Source organism: Cervus elaphus, chromosome X, assembly GCF_910594005.1.
Source record: "Cervus elaphus chromosome X, mCerEla1.1, whole genome shotgun sequence".
NCBI classification, from domain to species: Eukaryota; Metazoa; Chordata; class Mammalia; order Artiodactyla; family Cervidae; genus Cervus; species Cervus elaphus.
This window is the reverse complement of record NC_057848.1, coordinates 157194247-157222153: the sequence shown is the minus strand read 5'-3', so window position 1 is coordinate 157222153 and position 27907 is coordinate 157194247. Positions and strand designations below refer to the sequence as shown.

The following is a 27907-nucleotide window of genomic DNA, read 5'->3' as shown; positions in this document are numbered from 1 at the left end:
CGCCGCCTGCGGGATTCGGTGTTCGCGGCCGGGCTCGGGGCTCCCAGCTCCGTGGTCCGGCTCTGGCTCCGACGTCTGGAGCGCTCGCCCTCCGTGTCCTCTAGGCTTTTCGCCCTTGAGACCCGGGGAGGCCGAGGCGAGAGGTTACCCTCCTGGCGAGAGCCCCGCGCCACTAGTCAACCGTCCCTAAACTTCCCCGCAGCCGGGGCGTTCGCGAGATCAGCCCGGCGGGCGGAAGCGAACAGTGCCCGCGGTGCGGCCCCTTCTAGTAGATTCCCTCAGCCTGTGAGGGACTCGCACTTCCCCACTTTCCTCACGGGCACACTGAGCCGCTTCCGGCAGTACTGGAAGCCTTGAGTCCGGAGCAGGGCGCACCGGAGCACCACGCGGAGGCAAAGATTCAGGCAGCGCGTGGCTGGGGGGTGGGGTGGCCCGGGGCGGGGGCTCATTTTTATATTCATCTTTCTTTTGTCAGCTGTGGAAAAGGCAGCTGGTCAGTCGGCCTCTTGCCCTAGGATACAGGCTCCTAATGCTTCCCAGACCTTTTCCACAACATCCTTCCCCTCCTGAAGCCCCAGGGGCTTTTGTTTGAGCTTATTTGTCTGGGGTGGAGGAGGGGCGGGGGCAATAGAGACACTGGGGGGCTGGGGGGGGGGCGGGGGTGAGGCAGGACCGGCCACAAGATTTGAGGGGACAAATGCAAAAGGAAAATATCAGGTTCCTTGATCTTAAGTTACTAAGAATTCCAAAATTATGACAGGAGAGCATTAAACCCAGCGCGGCCCGAGGGAGTGCAGCGCATGAGCCTGCTGCTGTGCCTCCAGGACTGTGGTCCCCAAGAAGTGCTGGGATCATCCTTTATGAAGGGCGTGTGTGCGCTTTGTTTTCTTGGTTTTCATTGTCGGTGCCGTTTGTCTTCCCCAGTGCTTCTGGATGGATCTTCCTTATCATCCTAGGATTGCTCGCCATCCTCAAGCTTGAAAACCCACTAAAAACCATTTGAGGGGCCTCTTTAAGTGGTGAGTTGGACATGGCTGAAGGCTACGGCTGTCCTCTTCCCAGGCGTCTTCCTCTGAGGCTGGCAGAATAATGGAGAAATGATACTGACTGTATGAAAGCATCCCCTTCGGCCAACTCCTGTCTTCCTGGGAAGGCCCCCTGGAAGAAACAGGTGGGTGGAAGGTGCACAAATCTGAGGGTGGTTATCTGGATTCTAGTGCTGCCTTGGCTACTCACTGTCTAGTCTTGAATGTCAGTTCACCTCCCAAGCCTCTGTATCCGCCTTTGTGAAATGTGTGGGTTGAACTAGACACCCTTGCTTTTCCCTCTAGGTCTAAATGTTATCTCTACTTTCCAGGCTGGGAAAATGGAGACACTTATCTGTCGTGTTAAGTTTTTCCACAGGAATAGTTAGGGGCGGGGTTAGGTTCTCTAGTACCAGGTTTCCTGTATCCTAATTAGCTCCCTGTAATGTTTACATGGGCCCCTTCCAGAATGCCTTTTTGTTGATACATTTCCAGAGGCCTCTTGAGCACTTGACACTGAGAGTGTGAGCCATGGGATGACTATGAGTGGACAGCCACTAGCCAGAGGATGAATTCATGAAAAGTCTGTGTTTCTTGCCAGTGAGCCATAATGACTCCCACGATGCCTAGTAATCAGTATATTTCACCTGTTTCCAAACCCTTGTCAGTTGAAAACAAGGCTGCCAAGAATTAGGCCTAAATTGCACGCGCCAGTTGTGTTTTGGTTTATCTCTACAGAATGCTTTGCCCTTTCTTGAGCTTTCTGTCTGCCCTTGCTATAAGGGTTGATTTGCCACGTGCAGGCTTTGGCCAGGTTTCCACACATAGAAAAGAGGCTGGTGCACCTCTGATGCACGTGACACAGGATTCTGCCTTTAGTGAAAAGGAGGGAGACTTCTGTTACACTCCCCAGCTGCCTTCAGGGTGTATTCACAGTCTGTTATTAGTAAAGTGCTCTATGGTTTACAAAGCATTTTCACATCCATTCCGATGAGGTAGCCATGGTAACTACTACTGTCTCCATTTTTCAGCTGAAGAAGTTGAAGCTGAAGAGTTCCAATGCCTTGCCAAGACCATTCTGTTGGTGAGTGGCAGGGCGGGGCTCATACTCAGTTTTCTGATAGCCATGTGATTTGGGGAGGCCCTTATTCCTAAAGGCTACATGTTGTTCGTATTAAGAGTGCCATTGGTCTCTTATAATATCTTGTCTTTTATAATTTAATTGGAAGATAATTGCTTTACAATGTTGTGTTGGTTTCTGCTATACAACAGCGTGAATCAACTATAAGTTTATATATGTCCTGTTCCTTCTGTGCTTTCCTGCCACCCTCTTTTGTAATTTTTTAAAAATTACAAATCCTCAAAAATCTCAAAAGCTGGAAATCAATAGCCTGTAGCCAATCACTCTTGATGACTTTCACCTTGACACTACTAGTGTCATGGGTAGTGCCACAGCTGGCCACAATTTCACCTTGCACTTCAGTCTATTCAGTTAGATTTGTGAGGCCTGTCACCCCCAGGCCTGCCCATAATCACTGAACAACTACCAGAGAAATAGATACACTAGCAAATAAAGACTAGAAGTCTCTTTAAACTTTCTGAGTCCTCTGATTTCTCAGAAATTTGGTGTGGTTTCCCCAGCATTAGGCCTCACTGATGGAGGGTGACTCAACCAAGGAAACCACGGCCCCAAACATTGAGCTGACTCAGGAAGCTCCTTTGACCTGATTTCATTTAAACGTGATTGTACTCTTTCTTTCAGTGTTTTTTCAAGTATTCACTAAGGAAAGGGAGTGGTTACCTTAGTATGGCGGAGTTCACCTTATTTTTCCCTTTTTACAGCTCATCAAGACATTTGAAACTAGTCTGTTGGAATGGGTGTTTGTTTTTAAATGAATTCATTTATTTTGTTTTTGGCAGTGCTGGGTCTTTGTTGCCGCGCGGGCTTTTCTCTAGTTGCGGAGAGCGGGGGCTACTCTTGGATGCCGTGCAAGGGCTTCTCATTGCGGTGGCTTCTCTTGTTGTGGAGTGTGGGCTCTAGGGCACGTGGGCTCAGTAGTTGTGCATGGGCTTAGTTGTTCTCCAGCATGTGGGATCCTCCCAGCGTAGGGATCAAACCTATGTCTCCTGTATGGCAGGCGGATTCTTTACCACTGAGCCACCGAGGAAGCCGTGGAATGGGTATTTGTTACTTTTTGCCCACCTACCTTTTCACAGTCGCTTACATCCCTCTGTAATTCTTACCCAGTTCAAGTTCTGTGGTCATTTTTATCACTCCTTTGCCTCTTGGTTGCTTGTGCTTGTTGGCAAAACCAGTTTGTTAAATCCAACTGTTTCCCAACTCCACCTCTGAATATGGCCCCAGGAGGAACACACCTTCAGGCCTACTGATTTCATATTTAATTCTTGACAAAGTACCTCAGTGTGTTCTTAATGCAGCCCAGAATTATGTCTGCTTTTTCTGTTCGTTCATTTTCCACCTCACCTAGAGGACAGGTTCTTGTCTTTTCTCCCTAAACTTCCTGTACCTCCTACCCCAACCTTACCTACAACTGATGACCTTGCTTCCTTATTTCCATGAAAAAAAACTGGAAGCAACCTGAAGAGGGGTAGTACCCCTCACATCTGCTCACTTGCCTGCATTTGTGTCCTTTTAGCTCTAGACTTAGCCCTGCCTCTAGATTAGGGTTTTCTGACCCCGGCCCCGTTGACATTTGGAACTGGGGGACTCTGTCGTGGGGGAGCTGTGCTGTGTAATGTGGGACGTTTCACAGCATCCCTGTCCTCTACTCACTAGATGCCGGTAGCACCATTCCCCAAGTTGTTACAACCCAGAATGTTCCCTGGGGGCTGTCTGGGCGATGTTGGAGATGCTCTGGGCTATCATGACTGGGGTAGTGGAGCTGGTGTGCTGCTTGCATCCAGCGCGTAGAGAGGAGAGATGCAGTGAAACGTTCTACAGTGCCCAGGACAGCCCCCGCAAGAAATATCTGTGCCCCAAAAGTCACTAGTGCCCTGGTTGAGAACTCCTGCCCCAGATGACTTGTCTGCATTCCTGTCGACACCCAGCCACCTGCTGTTGCCTATTCAAGGAAAGTACCCTAACAACTCCCTTCTTTCTCCTTCATTATTTACTTTATTGGATCATTCCTGTCAGCATACATGCTGTCATTTTTCTCATTCTTAAAAAATCATCTCTTAATCTCATTTCCACCTCAGCTACTCCCATTTCTCTGCTCTCTTTTATAGAAAAAAAAACTCTTAGAAAATATGTCCCTAGGTGTTCTCTCCAGTACCTCGTCTCCTTTTGGAAGCGCTTACCCATCCCAGCTTTTTTTTTTGTTTTTTGTCCTCCCAGCTTTTAGGATGCCTCTCTCCTGATTTTGTTTCTTACCTCACTGGTCACCCCTTCTCAGTCACCTTTGCTGGATCTCATCTCTTAGACTTCTAAACATGGGTGTTCCACAGGCCTCAGTTTGTGGATGTTTCTATTCATTATCACGACTCTGGTGATCTCATTTAATTAAATGACTTTAAATATTGTTGATAACCTAGATGACTTTCAAATTTATATCTCTAGTCCAGACTTTTCTTTCAAACTCCCAGTCTTCTTGCAAAACATGTCTATTTAGATGTCTAATAGGAATCTCAGTCCTGTTCTGCCTGTGTCCTCTCCTTTCTAGTCTTATCTTCCTTGTTTCAGATAAGGGCAACCCCATCTTTCTACATTTTCCTTTCTACATTTAGGCCTAAAATGTACATTTTATATTTTTCTACAAAATTGTACATCTTTCTACGGTTAGGCCTAAAATGTAGAGAAAAATAGAACAAATCATACTTGATTCTTTTTCCCCTCTCACACTTCAAATTTAATCTCACTTGAAAATCCTTTTGTCTATACCATCAAGATCTATCTAGAATCTAATCACTTTCTACCATCTACCCTGCTACCATAAAAATCAAAGTCACCATCATTTTTGTCTGGATCATTGCCAAGAACCTCATATTCTGGCCTTCCAGCTTCTGCCCTTTTCTCCCTACAGACTATTCTTCACACAGTAACCAGAGTGATCTTTTTTATTTTTATTTTTTTAAAGTCCTACTTGCTGGGCATCTTCTCTCAGGCCTTGTCACCTAGGGATTTTTTAAAAAACTTTATTTATTTTTAGCTGTGCTGGGTCTTCATTGCTGCATGGACTTTTCTCTAGTTTCAGCAAGTGGGATCTACTCTCTGGGCTTTTCATTGTGGTAGCTTGTTGCAGAGCATGGGCTCTAGGGCACTCGGGCTTCAGTAGTTGTGGTTTTCAGCTTTAGAGCATGGGCTTAGTAGTTGTGGTACAAGGGCTTAGTTGTTCCTTGACATGTGGGATCTTCCCAGACCAGGGATCTAACCCATATCTCCTGCATTGGCAGGTAGATTTCTTCATCACTGAGCCACCAGAGTGATCCTTTCAAGACCTAAGTTAGATCATGTCACTTTTCTGTTCAAAACCCTTCAGTAGCTCCATACCTTAACTCGAATGGAAGCCAGAGACTTACACTGGCTTGCAAGGTGCTACATGATCTGATCTTCCATTTATTACCCCTCTGGTCATATATCCTGTTACATTGCCTTACAGGACCACACTTGGCTGCTTTGTTGTTTTTCAGTCACTTAGTCATATCCAAATCTTTTCAACCCCATAGACTGCAGCACGCCAGACTCCTCTGTCCTCCACTATCTCCTGGAGTTTGCTCAAATTCATGTCCACTGAGTCGGTGATGCTGTCTAACCATCTCACTTACCTTCAATCTTTCCCAGCTTCAAGGTCTTTTCCAGTAAGTCAGCTCTTCGCTTCAGGTGGCCAAAATATTGGAACTTAGGCATCAGTCCTTCTAATGAATATTCAGGGTTGATTTCCTTTAGGATTGACTGGTTTGACCTCCTTGCTGTCCAAGGGACTCTCAAGAGTCTTCTCCAGTAGCACAGTTCGAAAGCATCAGTTCTTCATCCCTCAGCCTTCTTTATGGTCTAAATCTCACATCTGTACATGACTACAGGAAAAACCATAGCTTTGACTATATGGACCTTTGTTGGAAAGTGATGTCTGCTTTTTAATACGCTGTTTAGGTTTGTCATAGCTTTCCTTCCAAGGAGCAAGTGTCTTTTTTTTTTTTTTAATTTGTTTTTAATTGGAGGATAATTGTTTTGCAATATTGTGGTGTTTCTGCCATACATCAGCATGAATCAGTCATAGGTATACATATGTCCCCTCCCTCTTAAACCTCCCTCCCCATCCCACCCTCCTGGGTTGTCACAGAGCACTGGCTTTAGGTTCCTGCATCATACAGCAAATTCCCATTGGCTGTCTGTTTGACGTATGGTATTGTATATGTTTCAATGCTGTTCTATCAAATTGTTCCACCCTCTCCTTCCCCTGCTGTGTCCAAAAATCTGTCCTTTATGTCTGCGTCTCCTTTGCTCCCCTGTGAATAGGATCATCAGTATCATCTTTCTAGATTCTATATATATATGTTTTTAAAATTAAGTTATTTTAATTGGAGGATAATTTCTTTACTGTGATGGTTTCTGCCATACATCAACATGAATCATCCATAGGCATGCATGTATCCCCTCCCTCCTGAATACCTGTCTCACCTCCTTCCCCACCCCATCGCTCCAGGTTGTCACAGAGTACTGGCTTTGGCTTTCCTGCATCATACATCAAACTCCCACTGGCTATCTATTTTACATATAACAATGTATATGTTTCAATGTTATTCTCTCAAATCATCCCACCCTCTCCTCCCACTGAGTCCAAAAGTCTGTTCTTTCTGTCTGTGTCTCCTTTGCTGCCCTGCATGTAGGATCATCAGTACCATCTTTTAGATTCCATATATATGCATTAATATACAATATTTGTCTTTCTGTTTCTAACTTACTTCACTATGTATAATAGGCTTTAGATTCATCCACCTCATTAGAACTGACTCAAATGCATTCCTTTTTGTAACTGAGTAATATTCCATTGTATATATGTACCAAAACTTCCTTATCCATTCATCTGCTGATGGACATCTAGGTTGCTTCCATGTCTTAGCTATTATAAATAGTACTGCAGTGAACATTAGGGTACTTGTGTCTTTTTCAGTTCTGATTTCTTCAAGCTATATGCTCAGTAGTGGGATTGCTGGGTCATATTGTAGTTTTATTCCTAGCTTTTTAAGGAATCTCCATACATAGTGGCTGTATCAGTTTGCATTCCCACCAACAAGAGGGTCCACTTTTTCCATATCCTCTCCAGTGTGTATTGTCTGTGGACTTTTTGATGATAGCCATTCCAAAAAGTGTGAGATGATACCTCATTGTAGCTTTCATTTGCATTTCTTTAGTAATGAGTGATGATGAGCATCTTTTCATGTATTTGTTAGCCATCTGTATGTTTTCTTTGGAGAAATATCTGTTTAGGTCTTCTGCCCACTTTTTGATTGGGTTGTTTGTTTTTTTGGTATTGAGCTGCATGAACTTGTATCTTTTGGAGATTAATCCTTTGTCAGTTGTTTCATTTGTAATTATTTTCTCCCATTCTGAGGGTTGTCTTTTCACCTTGCTTATAGTTTCCTTCATTGTGCAAAAATTTTTAAGTTTAATTAGGTCCCATTTGTTTATTTTTATTTTTATTTCCATTACTCTAGGAGGTGGGTCATAGAGGATCTTGTGATTTATGTCAAAGAGTATTCTGCCTATGTTTTCCTCTAAGAATTTTATAGTTTCTGGTCTTACATTTAGGTTTTAAATCCATTTTGAGTTTATTTTTGTGTATTGTGTTAGGAAGTCTTCTAATTTCATTCTTTTACACATAGCTGACCAGTTTTCCCAGCACCACTTATTGAACAGATTATCTTTTCTCCATTGTATATTTTTGCCTCCTTTGTCAGAGATAAGGTGCCCGTAGGTGTGTGGATTTATCTCCGGGCTTTCTATCTTGTTCTATTGGTATATATTTCTGTTTTTGTGTCAGTACCATACTGTCTTAATGATTGTAGCTTTATAGTATAGTCTGAAGTCAGGAAGCTTGATTCTTCCATCTCCAATTTTTTTTTTTCCCTCAAAATTGCTTTGGCTATTCAGTGTCTTTTGTGTTTCCATACAAATTGTGAAATTATTTTTTCTAGTTTCTGTGAAAAATACCATTGGTAGTTTGATAGAGATTGTATTGACTCTATAGATTGTTTTGGGTAGTATAGTCATTTTCACAATATTGACTCTTCCAATCCAAACATGGTATGTCTCTCCATCTGTTTGTGTTGTCTTTGATTTCTTTCATCAGTGTCTTATAAATTTCTGCATACAGGTCTTTTGTCTTTCTAGGTAAATTTATTCCTAATCATTTTATTCTTTTGTTTGCAATGGTGAATGAGATTGTTGCCTTAATTTCTCTTCCTGATTTCTCATTGTTAGTGTATAGGAATGCTAGGGATTTCTGTGTATTAATTTTTTATCCTGCAATTTTACTATATTCATTGATTAGCTCTAACAATTTTCTGGTGGCATCTTTAGGGTTTTCTATGTAGAGAATCATGTCATCTGCATGACATGTTTTACTCCTTTTCCAACCTGGATCCCTTTTATTTCTTTTTCTTCTCTGATTGCTGTGGCTAGGACTTCCAAAACTGTGTTGAATAATAGTGGTGAGAGTGGGCTTCCTTGTCTTGTTCCTGATCTTAGAGGAAGTGCTTTCAGTTTTTCACCACTGAGAATAATGTTTGCTGTGGGTTCATTGTATGTGGCCTTTAGTATGTTGAGGTATGTTCCTTCTGTGCCTACTTTCTGGAGAGCTTTGTATCATAAATGGCTGTTGAATTTTGTCAGAAGCTTTCTCTGCATCTATTGAGATGATCATATGGTTTTTATCTTTTTATTTGTTAATATGGTGTATCAAATTGATTGATACAAGCATCTTTTAATTTCATGGCTGCAATCCCCATCTGCAGAGATTTTGGAGACCAAGAAAATAAAATCTGTCACTGCTTCCACTTTTTCTCCTTCTATTTGCCATGAGGTGATAGGACCAGATGCCATGATCTTAGTTTTTTGAATGTTTAGTTTCAAACCAGCTTTCTCACTCTCCTTTTTGACCCTCCTCAAGAGGTTCTTTTGTTCCTCTTCACTTTGTGGCATTAGAGTGGTATCATCTGCATATCTAAGGTTGTTGATATTTCTCCCAGCAGTCTTGATTCCAGCTTGTGAATCATCCAGCCTGGCATTTCGTATAGTGTACTCTGCATATAAGTTAAATAAGCAAGGCAGCAGTATCCAGCCTTGTACTTCTTTCTCAGTTTTGAACCAGTCCTTTGTTCCATGTCCTGTTCTAACTATCGCTTCTTGACCTGCATACAGGTTTTTTAGGAGATGAGTAAGGTGGTAGGTTATTCCCATCTCTTTAAGAATTTTCCATAGTTTGTTGTGATCCACACAGTCACAAGCTTTAGTGTAGTTAATTAAGCAGAAGCAGATGTTTTTCTGGAATTCCCTTGCTTTCTCCATGACCCATTGAAGGTTGGCAGTTTGGTGTCTGATACCTTTGCCTTTTCTAAATCCAGCTTGAACATCTGGAAGTTCTTGGTTCACATATTGCTGAAGCCTAGCTTAAAGGATTTCGAGTATAACCTTGCTAGCATGTGAAGTGAGCGCAGTTGTATGGTACTTTTAACATTCTTTGGCATTTCCCTTCTTAGGGATTGGAATGAACACTGACCTTTTTCCAGTTCTGTGGCCACTGTTGTTTTCTAAATTTGCTGGCATATTGAGTCCAGCACTTTCACAACCTCATCTTTTAGGATTTTAAATAGCTCAGTTGGAATTATGTCACCTCCTCTAGCTTTGTTCTTAGTAATGCTTCCTAAGGCCCACTTGACTTCACACTCCAGAATGTTTGGCTCTAGGTGAGTAAATGCCCAGACCACACTTATCTTTTGAGTCAATAAGACCTTTTTTGTGTAGTTCTGTGTATTCTTGCCACCTCCTCTTTTTTTTAAAAAAAAAATTTATTTGACTGCTCTAGGTCTTTAGTTGTGGTATGAAAACTCTTAGTTGTGGCACATGGGATCTAGTTTCCTGACCAGAGATCGAACCGAGGCCCCCTGCATTGGGAGTTCAAAGTCATAGCTACTGGACCACCAGGGAAGTCACTTGCCACCTCTTCTTAAATCTCTTCTGCTTCTGTTAGGTCCTTACTGTTGTCTCTGCTTTATTGTGCCCATCCTTACAAGAAATGTTCCCTTGATATCTCCAATTTTCTTGAAGACATCTTTGTCTTTCTCATACTATTATTTTCCTCTGTTTCTTTGCATTTTTCATTTAAGAAGGCCTTCTTATCTCTCCTTGCTATTCTGTGGAACTCTGCATGCAGTTGGGTATATCTTTCCCTTTCTCCCTTGCTTTTTGCTTCTCTTTTTTCCTCAGCTATTTGCAAAGCCTCCTCAGACAACCACTTTGCCTTCTTGCAGTTTCTATTTCTTTGGCATGGTTTTGGTCATTGCCTCCTCTGTCCATAGTTCTTCAGACACTCTGTCTACTAGGTCTAATCTCTTGGATCTGTTTGTCACTTCCACTGTATGATCATAAGGGATTTGACTTAGGTCATACCTGAATGGCCTAGTGGTTTTCACAACTTTCTTCAATTTAAGCCTGAATTTTGCAGTAAGGAGTTCATGATCTGAGCCACTGTCAGCTCCAGGTCTTGATTTTACTGTGTGTATAGAGCTTCTCTATCTTCAACTGCAAAGAATATGATTAATCTGATTTTAGTATTGATCATCTGGTGGTGTCCATGTGTAGAGTCATCTCGTGTTGTTGGAAAAGGGTGTTTGCTATAACCTGTGTGTTCTTTTGGCAAAACTCCGTTAGCCTTTGCCCTGCTTCATTTTGTACTCCAAGGCCAAACTTGCCTGTTACTCCATATATCTGTTAACTTCCTACTTTTGCATTCCAGTCCCTGTGATGAAAAGGACATCTTGTTTGGTGTTAGTTCTAGGAGGTGTTGTAGGTCTTCATAGAACCAGTCAACTTCAGCTTCTGTGGCATCAGTGGTTGGGGCATAGACTTGGATTACTGTGATATTGAATGGTTTGCCTTGGAAACAAACTGAGATCATTCTCTCGTTTTTGAAATTGCACCCAAGTACTGCATTTAGGACTCTTTTGTTGACTATGAGGCCTATTCCGTTTCTTCTAAGGGATTCTAGCCCAGTAGTAGATATAATGGTCATCTGAATTACATTCTCTCATTCCCATCCATCTGAGTTCATTGATTCCTAAGATATATTAATTCTTGCCATCTCCTGCTTGACCACGCCCTATGTACCTTGATTCATGGACCTAACATTCCAGGTTCCTATCAGTATTGTTCTTTACAGCATTGAACTTTACTTTCACCACCAAACACATCCACAAATGAACATCATTTCTACTTTCACCCAGCTGTTTGATTCTTGCCGGATCTATTAGTAATTGCTTGCCGGTCTTCCCCAGTAGCATATTGGACACTTTACAACTGGGAGGGCGTGCATCTTGTGGTGTCATATTGTTCTGCTTTTTCATACTGTCCATGGGCTTCTCCAGGCAAGAATACTGGAGTGGTTTGCCATTTCCTCTTCACCACATTTTGTGAGAACTCTTCACTATGACCCTTCCTTCTTGGGTGGCCCTGCATGGCATAGCTCATAGCTTCACCGAGCTACAGAAGCCCCTTCGCCATGACAAGGCTGTGATCCATGAAGGGGTCTTGCCTGCTTACTGTTCCTCAAATACAGTAGGCCTTTTCTACCTCAGGGCCTTTGCACATGCTATTCTCACAGCCTTTACTGCTCTTTCTCTGTGTCACTACATTGCTCTCTCACCTTCCTCAGGTATTTGCCCAAATATTTTCTCAGCAATCCTCCCCTGACTACCCTGTTTAAAATTGCTATTTTCCTTTCCCCTTCACCCTGGAAACTCAATATCCCCCTTTTCTGCTTTATTTTTCTCTACACTGCACTGCCATGTAATTTTCTAGATATTTATTTATTTCTAAATATTTTTTGCCCCTTATCATTCTCAACCAGAAAGTTCTGTGAGGGCATGGATTTGGTTTTGTTCACTGTTATATTTCATGGAACCTAAATAGGACCTGTTACATAGTAACCATTCCATAAAAATACCTTGAGTGGAGCTGTTCACGATTGGAGATGACTCATGCTAGGTCAGTCAGTCCCAGTCAGAGCTTATTCTGGACCTTTTGTGTGAATTCCTGAGAGGAGACATTTCCTTGTTCACCCTGGACTCAGTGTCAGATAATCCAGAGGCTGGGGATTCTGTTGCCATCTCACTATTGCATGGTATCACGCAGGCTCTGAGTTGCCTACAGCAGAAGCTTCTTGCCCCAGGTATTTATTGCTCTTCCCCAGCTGGGATTTTTACACCATTGCCCCATGGATAGGCTTGACCAAGTGACTTATTTTCAGCAATTGGACGTGGGCACAAGTGATGTGCCTCACTCCCCAGCAGAGGTGTGAAGGGCCAGCTTGTGGGGTGCTGCTTTGATACTTCCCCTTTGTTAGGAGTATAGCAATGCCCCAGAGAGAGGTTGGCCCAAGTCTTAGAGGAAAGACCACATGTTACTGAACTGCAGCCAGCCTGCGCAAAACAGGAGTGAAAAATAAACCTTGAGAAGTGTAAACTACTGAGATTTAGGGTATAACATCATCTAAGCTGACTCAACACTTCTCCTAGTTTAAGAACAAAATGTTTATTAAAGGATATTTGGTGGCCTGGAGGCTCTCCGAGAAGGCTGGCTTTGGAGACTCTAAAGCCAGGAATAATGTCTGAATATCATTGCAGGGCTATACCAGCAGAGATATCTGCCCACGGCTGCCCCTTTTGAATACAGACTTAGCAACTCAAGCCAGTGATGGGGCCCAGAGTCTCTGGTACTGCTGTCTCTGCAAACCGGACCCTTCTGCCACTAACTTTGGCGGATGATGACTTTCATAACCCCTTGACTCCTTCTGTTGTTCTCTTCTAAACTGAGGTCTCTGGCAGAGCCTAGGTTACACACCTGTGCTCCTGCTATGAAAGAGGCTGGGAGAGCAAATTTCTTGTTTCTCCTCGAGGAGTCAAATGTGGGGAATTACTGAAACATAGGGAGGATGTTGAGAAGTTAATGTGGGTGATCACGAGGTCTGAGAGACACCAGTTTGAAGCCTGAGAATAGAGCCAACAGTGAGGAATTGGAGGTGAGAAACAGAGTGACAGGTACTGTCATTTAAGGCCTTGACCAAGTCAGGCTTTAGGTCTCCTGTTGACTCGTCAGCTGTCAGAAGGGTGCATTTCCAGTTTTGCTGAGGCCAGCAGGAGTTGGCCTTACTGACTCTTGCAACAGAAGGAGTCCTGATGATTCATGTCTAGAATGGATGGGCATCACCACAGTGGGCTGGCAGTGCCTTCTTGGCTCAGACACTGGGAAGTTTTGTTGCCCTTGGTTCTGAGGAAATGAGGACAGAGGCTGATGGTCATGGGAATGGCTGCTCTGACTAGGTTTTGGTTTTCTGGCCTGGAGAGCCGTCAGTTCTCAGATGCAGCAGGCAACTTGTTCCCACTTATTACAGTAACCAGGATGGGTGAGATTACAGAGTGGCCAACACATCTAGCAGATACTGCTAGGTGCTTATTCAATATTCATTCTTCTTTTTGTCAGTAATAAGAATAAACATTTGTAGATTGTTTGCTATGTATTAGAGACTATTCAGACTCTTTACCCATATTAACTCATTTAATCCTCCCAAGAAACCTGTGAGAAAGGTACTGTTACTATGCTTAGTTTACAGATGAGAAAACTGAGTCACAGAATAATTACCTAACTAAGTCACAAAGCTAAGTAAATAAAGGAGTAGGGTTTTACACCCAGGCCATCTGGCTCCACAGTCTGTATTTAACCTCTACACCACACTTCCTGCTTTTGTTTGACTCAGGAATGTGTCCAAGTAGGACTGATTTCCTGGGTTCCCTTACAGTTAGAAGAGACTGTGTGACGTAATTCTGGCCAATGACTTGTATAGAAGTAGGTGGGCTTCCAAAACCAGAGGAGGTTGACTCAGTCGGTATGCCCCATTTTGCCCTTAGTTTCACTTTCTCCTCAGAATGTACATGCAATGCTGGAGGGAGAGCAGCCATTTTGTGATCATGAGTTGACAATTGTGAAGAAGAAAGCTACATTGCTCAGCAGAAAGAAGGAAGATACCTGGGTCCCAGCCCCAAATTTACTACTTCCAGACTCCCGGTTACATTTGAAAAGTAAAATCACTAATTTTTAATGCTGCTATTTAGTGAGAGTTTCAGTTATATGACGGAGAATACAATCCCCACTGATTGAGTATTTCCACAATTTCTCTCCTGTACCATTTTGACAGTGTCTTTAATCTGCCCACCAGTTACTGAGGGACTGCTCCTCAGTGTCCCAGTTCCTTTGTTTATTGTCACATACCTGCAGTATGTCTACAAGTTCAGTGTTGGGTAGTGTGGAGTTTTTTGTTTTTGTTTTTTTTAATTGTATGACATGGCCCCATCTCAAGGAGTTTAGAGAACATTAATTAACCCAAAGGAATAATTTGTTTCAAGATGTTAATGGATGATAATGGCTTGATATGTTTTTCCTAACTTTGGATGTTACTGAATTAATTAGACTCTGTCTCTTCTCTCTTAAAGAGAAGACAGGAGCGGAGGCAGGGTGATATGCAAAAGCCTATCTATTAGGAAAGATGGCTTTGTATGGTATTCCTCTCAACACCAGCTATATGTCATCTACAAAATCACCTGCAGTCACATTCAGTGAGCTTAGACTTGATAGATAGTCACTCAAGAGAAAAACAGATCAACTGAAAATACTTTGTCTCCCCTTCCCTTATTTATACGATTCAAGACGCCTCCAGTTTCTAAAGTCACTCCCCTGGGACTGTGTAACTGAGCACAGAACAGTTTGGCTACTCCCCAAATTGGCTACTCCTACAGAACCCTGCTTAAAAGGAAGTGACTGATAGTGGCATCCAGCCAATGCTAATTGGTGACAGAAATGACATTTCCCTCTGATTCCCCCAAACTTACTGTCTTTAGATTTCTAAGTGGATTCAACTGTGCACACAATGGGACTTGCCTATAAGCTTTCTTTCTAGTTTGATGGGAAGATTTCAAGAGTGGTGGAGGTGTTAAATTAAGATCATCTTACTGTTTTTTTTAGTGATTTTAAGTGTTTGTGACTTTCTGGGCTACAATTAGGGTATAGTCTGAAGGCTATATATAATGATAAAACCAAAACCAATTAGTAGGTTGTTTAACGCAGTTAGAGGCTGTCTGCAGGCTAGCAGCTTTCCTTTGCTAAATCCTGTTAAAATGCAGTGGGTTCTATTTTGTGCAGAATGAGCAGCTGCCATGACAACTGTCTGTGAATATTATTTCAATATTAGTCATAGGTTTCCAGTGTTTGCCTCCAGGTCCAACGTTCATTCTAAAACCCAGATGCACATCTATTCTTAAAGGAGTTCTCCTGGACGTGTTTACAAAAAAACAAAAACAAAGCAGTTTCAGCCGGCTGTTAATTTTTTTTTCTCTTTTTGAAGAGAAATTTGAATGAATTCACACAATTGCATATTGTAGATTTTATTGCTGTTCTTTTCTTTGGAAACGGTGAATTGGATATGAATTTTTATTGTGCTTGACTGTAGATTTGATTAAGTAGATTAAATAGGAGCCTGGAGATTACTCATATTGCCTTTAGTTACATGCCCACCTGAACTCTCCCTTTTGCTGGGAGAAGAGGATGTGTGAGCTGCCTAGGCCTGTGTTGTGTGCCTAGCCCTGGGCAGTCATTGTTGCTTGGCAAGTGGGCTTATGCTGATTGAATTAAGCCAATTCAATCTCACACTTAGAGTGGAGGGTGGTGTCAATCCCATGCAAACCACAGGGCTTAGTATAGGGACAGAGTTGAGCTCAGAAAGGAAAATTGGGGTACTATTATAAGGGATCAAGGGGCAATACTTGTCGGCCACCTGGTTAGGCAACAGAATGTTGGGCAAATAATATTTATTTAATACTAACTATAAGCCAGGCACTACTCAAAACTGCTTCACAAGTGTATTGGTTAGAGAGTGTGTTTGGCTGCATGTGATGAGGTAAGTGAAATAACAGGGACTTAATGCAGAGGGGTTGGCTTTTACCTCAGGTGACATTAAGTCAGGAAAGAAGCCACTTCACATCATTTGTGTCTCAGGCTCTCCTTCAGTCTTTCTGCATTATCATTCTCAGCATTAGCCTCTTGTCCTAATGCACTCAAAAGGGCTGCTTTTCCTCTAGGCATTATGTCATGGTTCCAGACACAATGGAGGAAGGGTAAAAGCAAAGGGCTCCTGACAGCTAAGTCTTATCCCTTTTTTTTAAATTAGAAAAATGGCTTTTCTGGGAGCCTCAGATTTCTCCTTATATCTCATTGGCCAGAACAGAGTCACATGACCACCCCTAACTGCTGGGGATCCTAGAAAATGAAGTTTTGGTGGCTGGGCCCATTGCCATCGAAAGCAAAATTAGGGCTTTATTGGTATGGAAGAAAAGGAGGATAGATACTGGCTAGGCAACTATCCGTGGCTGCCATAATGTGTATGAACCCATGTATTCCTTATATCAACTCAGTGTGAGCAGTGCTATTACTATCTCAGTTTATAAGAAGCAGACATAGAGGCTATGTAATTTTCCCAAGCTCACAACTGTTAAGTGGTGGCTGTAGAAAATGACCCCAGGCAATCTGACTGTGAAACTGAAGTCTCTGATGCTCCTAAGCACATCCTCACCCACAGACCAGGCCACATTTCTTCTCCAGGATGTGTATCCATTCAGGAAATGTAGGCCTCTCCTAGAAATGGTAGCTAATATCTGTTTAGCACTTTATAGTTTATGAAGGATTTTCCACTTAGATTTTTCCATTTAAATACTATCCCCATTTTAAAATGAGAAGGCACTCGGAGAAGTAATAAACATTTCCTAAGGTGCCCGGCTTGTATTAGTTAGCGACAGAGCTGATATTTCCTTGAAATTGCGAGAATTTACTCCTGGTCCCCTTTCCTAACCCTCCTATTCTTCCATGCACAGAGACATTTTTAATTTTTAAAATTGACAGTACTTTTCTCCAGACCCTATATTAACTTTACAGCCTTCTTCGGAAAAACAGTGAGGAGAAATCTTGAATCTGTCACCAGCTAGTTTACCTAGTATCCGTTTCACATAACCACACCAGCAGAAGCATGGCACATGAGGCAGACATATCAGTTTAGTGGTGAGAAACAGAGGCCTAAGTGGGGAGGTTATTTTTATCTCATGTAATATAAAATCCAGAGCTTCATTCGAAATGTATGTTCATTACAAATAGCTCTTATCTCCCTGTTAAAGTAAGAGAATCATTAAACATGTAGAATTTTCCTGTTCTTAGTTACATCAGGTTAATTTGAATACATATCCTTAAAACTGTTTTGTAAATCAGACTTATGAAGTAAGAATAACAATCCACCTCACTAGGGCAAATTAGTGAGGTTTTAGTACTTTACTGATACATCAATTTGCTTATGATTGTTATTTCTTTCATTCTTTCCAAATATTTGAAATCTTTGGTTTATGGCATTGTTTCATTTATACATCACAACATTCTCATGTTCTGCTGATACTGAGTTGACCATGAAAATCACAAAAGCATTGTAGAATATATTTGACTTTAAAAGCTGTGGAAGAGTGGGTTGAAAAAGAAATAGAGATTAAAAAAAACATACTGTGTTACAGAGTAGTGCCTCTCAAAGTATGCTTCACTGTCCCTTGGGAATTCGTTAGAACTCCAGATTCATGAGCCAACTCCAGACCTACTGAATCAGAACTTCTAGGGGCTGGGCCCAGGCATCTGTGTTTTAACAGGGTCCCCAGGTTGTCTATAAGCACATCAGAGTTTGAGAAGCACTATTTTAGAGAGTTTTATGTAAATGAATAACTTTTGCCCTTTTGGGGATATTAGTGAAAGTACTAACTTCAGCTTTAGTAAACTAAGACTTATTGTGTGTTAGTCGCTCAGTTGTGTCTGACTCTTTGCAACCCCCATGGACTGCAGCCCACCAGGCTCCTCTGTCCATGAGATTTTCCAGGCAAGGATACTGGAGTGGGTTGCCATTTCCTTCTCCAGGGGATCTTCCCAACCCAGGGATCGAACCCAGGTCTCCTGCACTGCAGGCAGATCCTTTACTGACTGAGCTACAAGGGAAGCCCCTAAGACTTATTAAACCCTAGTTTTTCCTTTGAAAGTCCCTAAATCATAGAGTCCACTTATGTACTCCAGGGTCTAGAACAGTGCCTGGCATACAGTAGGTGCTCAACAAATATTTGTTGGATGAATATATGAATTAAACCAAGACAAGAGTAAGTATTTGTAAACAAAATTCTCTAAAAACCTTTCCAAAGCCTTCACCATAAACTTGTGGTCATCTGAGGCGATACTAACAGATGTTTTGAAAAGAAAGCCATGGGTATTTCCTAGGCCTTGCTTTAGCTAATAGTTTCACCATTCCTCCAATAAACCAACTGTTCTTTGTTCTCTGTGTTCATGAAAACAATCATGGTTGACAGGGAGGTAATGGTTGGCAAAAAGTAAGCTTGGAGAATGTGGAAGCCACCTTCCCAGTAAGCAGGAAGTGGTTCTCTCATCCAGGTTGTGTTGTTCACATTCCATTGGCAGGTACAGTCATACCTGCATTCATCATTATGGAGTTGCCAAGGCAACCTATTAAAGAGTCATTCTAGAATCTCCATCTGGAAAATTCCAGATGAGGCTGAGGACTCCTCTTCAAGTAAGATCTGTAAGCGTGATGATGGATTGTGTCCTGAGTCTGCAGGTCTGGCTAAAAGATTCAGCAACCAACAACGTGAAAATCTAGGAGTTTTACTTTCCTTCAACCTGTATGGAACTGGTAAAACTTAGAGGGAAGGATAAGAACTCTTAAAGGAGCAGATAAATTGAATGAAATCTGAGTAGACATGGAACCATATGTTTTTCCTCTGTTTAGTTGTTTGGCCAACTCTAGTAGAATTAATGTTTTATGTATTGAGTTTGTCATACTTCAGTGTATGTTGTATTGACGCTGTCTTTATTAGGGTAGAATTGGATCACTTTGATGTAATGGGACGAGTACTGGCCACCAAGTCATAAGACGATGATATTGGGAGGCTACTTAACCTCTCTGGGCCTGACTTCCTCTCTCAGAAAATGAAGGGCCTTTCTGAACAAGTCCAGAGGACCAGAGTATCTTACCACATCACAGCCTGGTGCAGGGCTCTGGGACATGACCCTTGTGATGATCTTGCAAGGAGACTCCGCTGTCTGGCCTAGATCAGTTTTATCCAATTCCCAGTGCTTTGACATGAGAGGGGATTGTATAAATGTATATTCTTTGTTTCACTTTTGTCTTGGAATGATGGATTATAGCTCCTGCCAAAGGGAAAAAAAAAGTAAGGAATTACCATTGCTCTGCCATTGACTCATGCTAGATGTCAGACAGAGACACAATAACAAGCTAAAAGAACAGCTTGTGGCAATATTTAAAAATATCCACAACTCTCTAAATAAGAAGCAGTTCTGATAAGGCTATTTGGAATTCATGCAAAACACCAAACACCCATAATTCTGAAAATCTGAATTGTACGTGTTTGCCAAGGTTATTTACTTCTGTGCATTAATTATAGATAAAGGTATATTAGATTCCATGATAATACGTATGTCCCTTGGTTTATAGATACTCCTCTCTCCTGAGCCTCTTCCTTTCCAGATTGTTCCTTTTTTAATCTCCTTTGTTTTCTCCCTCCTCCTCATTCTCTTTAAATGTCTCTGTTTCTAGGCATCTGATTTTGCCCCTGTTGCCTCTAACTTTACAAGTGCTCCCTATTTTATCTTCTCTGATTACTTTAACTGTTATCAATAACCTGATAACCTCTTTAATCAGAATCTGCAGACCTGATTTATTTCCTGGGCTTTAAAAAGAGCCTCTGCTGCCTATACATTTTAACTTGTTAGGGTGTCACTCACTATACTGTAAATCACTAGAGGGCAGGGACCATGTGTGTTTTGTCCGCTGTTGTACCCTCAGGGCGCAGTGCAGCGCCCAGCACCTGGTAGATACCCAGTGAGCCTTGTTGAAGATGTGATGGAGCCATCTAGTATTCCAGACTAGAGACTTTGGAATCCTTATCAATACATCTATTCCCCTTGCTCCCTATACCCAGTCTGGGACCAGTGGGTTTATTTCCTAAAAGGCTTTCACATTTGGCCTCTCCTCTCCATTTGGAGAAGGAAATGGCAACCCACTCCAGTGTTCTTACCTGGAGAATCCCAGGGATGGGGGAGCCTGCTGGGCTGCCGTCTATGGGGTCGCACAGAGTCGGACACGACTGAAGCGACTTAGCAGCAGCAGCTCCATTTGCACTGCTGCTGCTTTAATTCAGCCCTTGTCATTGATCTCCTGGATCATTGGAGGCGCTTTCTCATTGGTCTTCCTCTGGCTGGCATTTCACTAGGTCATTGCCATGTGACCCGCAGAGTCACCTTCCTAAAGTGTGAATCTAATGAGATTACTCTCAGGCTCCTCTTCACTTAATCAGAGTTTGCAATCTGGCAGCCTCACACTGGAGTCTATACAGTGTTCTGAGAAAGTGAGAATTAGTGCTGCATTTCATTGATTCTGAGAGACACATTTTTTCACATTTTAGCACCTCTGAAATTGGAATGTGCCTTAAAATCATTGGTGTGTCACAGTTTGATGAGTTGCTTTTTTGTTTCTTATTGGTACATAAAATAATGATACACCTTGTAATCGATGGCATCTTAAGTTTGTAGAGGTATACTCATACTGGCATTTAAAAATACAGAGATTTTACATAAAAGTATGTTCAGCTTCTCTTGAAAAATTACAGTGGATAGTGTTGGATTGGGATTTCTGGACAACTGCTGCCTCATTTAGATAGAAACTCTCTACAATGTCCCATCATCTCCACCTAGGCTGCTTTACTCATTTCTGTTATGTACTACCCAGCCCATGTCAGCATTTGAAATTGCAGTCTCTGACTGACAGATAAAAGTATGAATTCTTTGCTGTGATTTATGAGAACAGTCACAGTTGGCAACAGTCTGCCTCCTCAGGTTCACATCCCCATCTTCTGCTGTATATACATTCTACCCATCCCAGTCTCAGGAAACATAACTCAAATGTACCGTGCTCCCAATTTCCCTGGAGTGCTGTTCTCTACCTTGTATGCTCTAGGAAATGTCTCCTGACTTGTCCTGGCAGGGCTCGTATCCTTCTGGGCTCCGGTAGTACATGGCATATCTTTGTATGCGATCTTGGGTGGCCTCAGCCTGTAGTGACTTGAAGCAGGATTTTGGTTCCCAGCCAGAGACTGAGGCTGGTTATAGACAGTAAAGACACCGAATCCCAGCCACTAGACCAGTGGTCAGTGACAAGGCCCTGGCTCTTCGGCTCTGCAGAAAAGAATTCACACGAAAATGGAAAGTAGTGAAACAAGTCAAGTGTTTATTAGGAAAAAGGGTATGGTACATGTAGATAGACACGTGGGCAGGCTCAGAGAGAGTTGTGCCCTCCTGGTGGTTTGAATCACTTAAAAAAATTATTTATTTTCCTTTTGGCTGCGCTCGGTCTTTCTTGCTACTCGCAGGGTTTGTCCAGTTGTGGCAAGTGGTGGCTCCTGTGTAGTTCTAGTGCACAGGCTTCTCGCTGTGGTGGCTTCTCTTGTTGCAGAGCACGGGCTCTAGGCGTGCAGGCTTAGTAGTTGTGGTGCAAGGGCTCAGTTGCCGCGAAACATGTGGGATCTTCCCAGACCAGGGATTGAACTAGTGTCCCTTGTATTGCAAGGCGGATTCTTAACCACTGGATCACCAGGGACACCCCTTGAATCACTTTTGTGGGGCATTCCTTTCAGGTTTCCTTTGGCCAATCATTTTGATTTGTCTGGTTCTGAGTCTGTATTTGGCATATCTCAGAATCCTCTCATGTGTGCATACTTATCTCTTAGCCAAGATGGACTCTGGTGAAGAGGCTTATGGGAAGTTGACATCACTTACTGTGAGGTGATGTCCCCTCCCTTTTCTTCGACCTCCAAGGAGCCTTTCTGCCCATGTGTCGTCAGGGAGGTCTCCTTGACTTTGAAGATTAGGAATATGTGATCTTTTATCACTTATCTGGGTAGGGCCCAACCTCCTCCTCCATCTCGCTTTTACGTGGTTTCTGTCCATTGCAGAGAAACTGTTCAGCCTGGGGCATGTCTGTCTCCTGCCTCATACCTACACCTCCTGTCTTAAAATTATTTGTGGACGGCCCGTGTCCCTCATTACACTATGAATCTGGTAGGGAAGTGAATCAGAATGTATTCATTTTTGTATCTGCCTCATAGCTGGAACTTGCTCAGTAAGTATCTGTTAGGTAAAGGATGGATGGGTTGCGTTTTCTCACTGGGGTCTCTATTTTTTGAGTTTTGCCCATGAATAGCTAAAAGTGAAGTCCGATGCTTCTGGCATTGCTTTAGGAAGACCCTTGGCAGTCACAGTCAGCCCATGGGGACTTTAATGTCTGCAGACCCAAAGGCACTAAGGCACCAAGGGCAGCTCTGAAGTTTTTAAAAAAATTTATTTTCAAATTAGTGTGCAGTAAAACTGACTTGTACAGTTCTGTGAATTTTAACACTTGGGTAGGTTAGTGTCACCTCCACCATAATTAGGATACAGAACATTGCCTCCAAAACTCCTTGCTCTTCCTTTGTAGTCACACTCTCCCTCACCCCATAAACCTTAGCAGCCATTAATCAGCTCTCCATTACTACAGTTTTGTCTTTTTGAGAATGTCATATAAGTGTACTCAACGTTTTAAGCCTGACTTCTTTCAGCATAATGCCTTTGAGATTCATCCAGGTTGTCTTTATCAGTAGTTTGTTCCTTTTTATTGGTAAGTAATATTCCATTGCATTGCTGTCCTGCAGTTTGTATATCCGTTCACCCACTGAAGGACATTCGGGCTGTTTTAAGTATTTGACCATATGAACCCGAGTACAGATTTCTGTATGAATATAAGCTTTCATTCCTTTAAAGTAAATATCCAGGGGGTGGGGTTGCTATGTCATATGGCAAGTACATGTTCAACTGTATGAAAGACTATCAAACTAGTTTTCGTAGTGGCTGCACTATTTTGTATTCCCACCAGCAAAGTATAAGAGTTCTAGTTGCTCCATATCCTAGCCAGTACTGGGTATTATTAGAGTTTTAAAAAAATCTAATAGGTGTGCAGTGTTAGCTCACTGTGCTTTTGATATGAATTTATGCTTCCTTGAATCCAGGCTGGGGAAATTGTAGGGAAAAAAATGGTTAACTCACCACCAGTGTGACAGTACTTCAAACTCTTATCTTCTCAGTATGCCTTCTGCTGTTTACTTTCCAGAGTCTTTGTGGTACTTATTTATTGCTGTATAAAAAATAACAAAAACCTAGAGGCTTAAAATGCACATTTATGATCTCACAGCTTCTGTGGGTCATGAATCCAGGTGCAGTTTATGTGGGCCCTCTATTTCAGGGTCTCTCACAAGCTGCTGCAGTCAGGGTGTCAGTTGAGCTGCAGTCATCTTAAGGCTTTACTGGGGGAGGATCTGCTTCCAAGCTCACATGGTTGTTGGCAAGATTCAGTTTCTTGAGGTCTGTTTGACTGAGGGCCTCAGTTCCATGCTGGTTTTTGGCCCATGACTTCCCTCAGTCCTGTGCCGTGGGGGCCTCTCCAGTACGACAGATTATTTCATCTAAAACACATGAGTTGTGAAGGCAATAGAGAGAGTCTGCTTACAGGACAGAAAGTCACAATCTTTCATAACTTAGTCACAGAAGTAACAGCCCATATTCTGTTGACTAGAAGTCAGTCACTAGATCAGGCCTTACATTGAAAGGGGGAGGAGATTACACAAAACCATGAACACCAGGAGGCAGGGATCATTGGGGGCCATCTTGAAATTTACCAGTCTTCAAATAGCTGGTCCACGGATTATGTCCAGGTTTTATAGCTTCATTCTATGGGAGAGATAGGGTATAGTGTCCTTACTCTGTCTTACTGTTTCATTTGATTTATGAACATGCAAGGTTAATTTAAGGAGTTTTGTTTTTTGAGTCAAGCCATCTCAGACAAAGCAAGGGTTCGATTGTTGTTGTTCAGTCACCCAGTCATGTCTGACTCTTTGTGACCCTGTGGACTGCAGCACGCCAGGCCTCCCTGTCCCTCATGATCTCTCGAAGTTTGCCCAAATTCACATCCATTGCATTGGTGATGCCATCCAGCCATCTTATCCTGGTGGCTCAGGGTTAGATTACCAGTGGTTAAATTCTAATATCTACTAATATTGCTGTTTATTAAGTGACAACCATAGTTTATTAAGTGACAACCATAGAAAGCTCAATTTTTGTACCCAGGATGGAGCCTTTTCAATGATGAATTTATAAACTTCAACACATGACAGCTATTTCAGCCTGTCATTGTGGCTGCTGACCAGGTGACCCCAGTAGACAGATGTGGCCGGCACTGGCCTTTATGAATTTCTTTCACCTGATAGTGACTTATAACCCATCTTTGATTTATTTTAATAACTTTCTAATGACTTGGCAAATCTGGCCTCTCTTTTCTCCTACTTAATGTGGCTTTTCAATACCCAGAAATCATCCCTGGAAATAAGCTTGATCCTTTCTCTTTATTAAAATGTAAAACTACTTAGTATTCCTTCCCTCTCTTCAAAAGAAGCAGACTCTTTAAATCAAGTTTCTTCAAATGTTTTTGATCATGAACTTCTCTCAGTGAAAGCTTTCTGAGAATGGACTTCTGATAATTATATTTATTTATATACAACTAATACTATTGAACTCATATTTTGTGTATATTACCAAAAATGTACATTATGAAAATAGAAAGTTCAAAAAGAATTAGAAAATATGAGTTCTGTTACTTTGCTTTCTATTGTGCAACAGACCTTCTGGTTTTTGCTGTGGGGCAGGTACCTCAGTTTGGAGACTATTAGGTGCTAGGAAATCCCATGGACAGACTAAACAACAACAAGAGGTGCTCGGAAGTTGGGATTGGATGTGATTGCTTATCACTGGCCCTGAAATGGAGCAGGATCCTGTGGGGCTCTCTGGGATACAAATCCTTTCTGCGTCCCCTGTTTCTTGTTTGTAGGAAACAGGCTTCATTCAGCCTCCTTGCTCTTCCCTGAGTTCCAAAGGCGAGGAGCTTCAAACAGTTGCTAATCAAGTGAGGGAATGCAGAAACTGGGGAGGAGCAGTCAAGAAACAACAATGCAGAGGGTCCTGGTTCCTCCTCAGGGGGTGTACAGTATACAGATATCTCTGAGCTCTTCTGCAGAAACTAAGGCCCCACCCAGGCAGAAGATGGTAACTTCAGGCTGAGCACAAGCATCCTGGAACATCTCCCTGTTACCTCACCACCAGCCAATCAGAAGAAAGTCTGAACATAGTGGAAGATAAGGAAGACTCTGACCCCTTCCCCAAATGATTCTCCCTTTAAACACTTTCATGGTTGAGCAGAGTCTTCAGAGTTGGTTTTTGGACACTAGTCCACCTTCTCCCCAGTTGTTGGCCTCCTGAATAAAACAGCCTTTTTCTTCCAACCACCACTCATCTCTTGAGCATTGGCTTTCACGTGAGCTGCTGAGCCTTAGTTGGGAACAGCCCCAGCACTAGAGGGCTAGCTGAGAGTCACCAGAGCTGGGAGGTCAGCCCAATCTGAGCTCCCCACTTTGGTGCTATCAGGTATTAAGGTATCAGGCGCCATAAGCGGGCAGACACTAAGTTTAGTTGAAGTACTACTCACTCAGCACCAAGCAGATCTGCACACATCATTTCTTCTCAGTCTGTTCCCAAGTCCAGTTGTTTTGCCTGGATTCTAGCATATTTTCCTTGGCTGTGTCATGACCAATAATAGGAACTACTCATTAGAATGAGTTTTCCTTTATAGAAGTTGGCACTGTGGCCAGCTCCAGGAAGGTTGTGAAATAGTAGAGGTTTACCTGCAATGCCCAATTTCTCCCTTGTGAGAAAACCAGCCTTCTCTGTTCCTCTGTGTCTTGCTATAGCTTGCTACTACCATAGACTAACCGAGTGTCCTGATTTGGGTTCCCTCAGAAGCTGACCCCAAGACAAGTGTTTGAGACCAAGTTTATTTGAAAGGTGAAGGGAAACTCAGTAGGGGAGTGGGGAAGTGAGAAAGAGAGACCACCAAGACAGCCAAGAAAGAGTCAGTGAGTCCAGGCTGTAAAGGTAGTGCAGCCACCATTTTTCAGTCATAGCACATGGACAGTTCTATCTGCTTATAAGTCTAATTGCAGCATTATAATTAGGAGCTCAGTTCATTCTGATTTTTGTTTCACTGCTGCCGTTGCACATCCTTGTTAGGTACATATCTACAGGAGTCCTTTTTTTCTTCTTCACTCTTTTCTTCTGGTTAACTCCTAACTTCTGGCTGTGTAATCCTCCGGTCTATCACTCCTTCTAGAAAGCCTTGCCTCACCCTCCTCTCAGGGGTAGGGCTGTTTCTCTGTGCCCCCTGCCTGTCCTATTAGAGGTTTTGTCATATTGTATTGCTTTCATTTATTCATGTAATAAATATCTGTTATGTGCCTGATGTGTTTTAGGTTCCTGGTGCTTATATTCCAATAGCGGAGGTACTTTTATTTGTAGTTTTATTTTGATTTCTTATTTACCTGTGTGTTTGCCTCACCTAATCATATCCATTTTGTTCACCATTTATGCCTTGTCCTTTCAACACAGTGCTGCCAAATAGAGGGAGAGCAATAAAAATGTGTTGAATTGCCTAGAAAAGCACAGTGCATCTTAGTTCAGAATGATTTGACATTTCTATGGCCTTTTCCAAGGAGGAAACTGAGCTCTCACCTTTCCATTGGCTATTTTCATATGATGCTGTGCCCATTGAGAGATAAATTGACCCACCTTGCCTCTTGGGGGTATAAGTCTGTTATTGGGTGAGTTAACATTATTTTGCCCATTATATTTTCTTTTTCCAGGCTGGGAGAACACATCCCTGCCTAGCTGGAGGAAAGTAGGAGAGCGTCCGAAGAGGCTGGCAGCTTCATTTTGCAAACACACAGGTGCTGACTGAAGCAGTATAGTGTAATTGATCTCGGATGGCCTTGGCCTGCAGTGACTTGGAGTGGGGCTTGGGTTCCCAGCCAGAGATTGAGGCCAAGTAGCGGCGCTGAGAGCACCAAATCCTAGTCAGTAGACCAGTGGTCAGTGACAAGGGCCTGGCCCTTCAGCTTTGGAGAAAAGAATTCCTACAAAGAAAGTAGTGAAACAAGTAAAGTATTTATTAACAGGAAAAAGAGTACAGTATGTGTGGATAAATACACGAGTGGACTCAGAGTTACTGAGTCGCACCCTCGTGACAGTTTGAATTATTTTTATGGGACATTTCTTCCAGATTTCCTTTGGCCAGTCATTTTGATTTGCTTGGTTCACAGTCCATATTTGGTAAATCTCAGGATCCTCCCATGTGTGTGCAGGCATCTTTTAGATGCCAAGATGGATTCTACTGAAAAGGCGTCTGGGTAGAGCATTCGTTGGCATCACTCCCCTTTTGACTTCCCAGAAGCCTTTCTGCACATGTGTGGTCGGGGAGGTCTCCTCACTTTGAGAATGAGAAATATGTGGTCTGGGCAGGGCCCAGTCTTCTCCCTTAATTGTCCTGCTGTTCTCATCTTGGAGTTTTAGTCCACAGGGA

The 27907-nt window shown here is 42.6% G+C and overlaps 1 long non-coding RNA gene across 1 annotated transcript; it reads left to right on the top strand.

Moving 5' to 3' along the window:
• The first annotated feature begins 9 nt into the window (after positions 1-9).
• On the top strand, positions 10-27281 carry LOC122690792. The gene is made up of 4 exons (XR_006340104.1): positions 10-143; positions 925-1171; positions 2057-2109; positions 27192-27281. It is a non-coding gene; the product is annotated as an uncharacterized LOC122690792 (long non-coding RNA).
• The last annotated feature ends 626 nt before the right edge of the window (positions 27282-27907 follow it).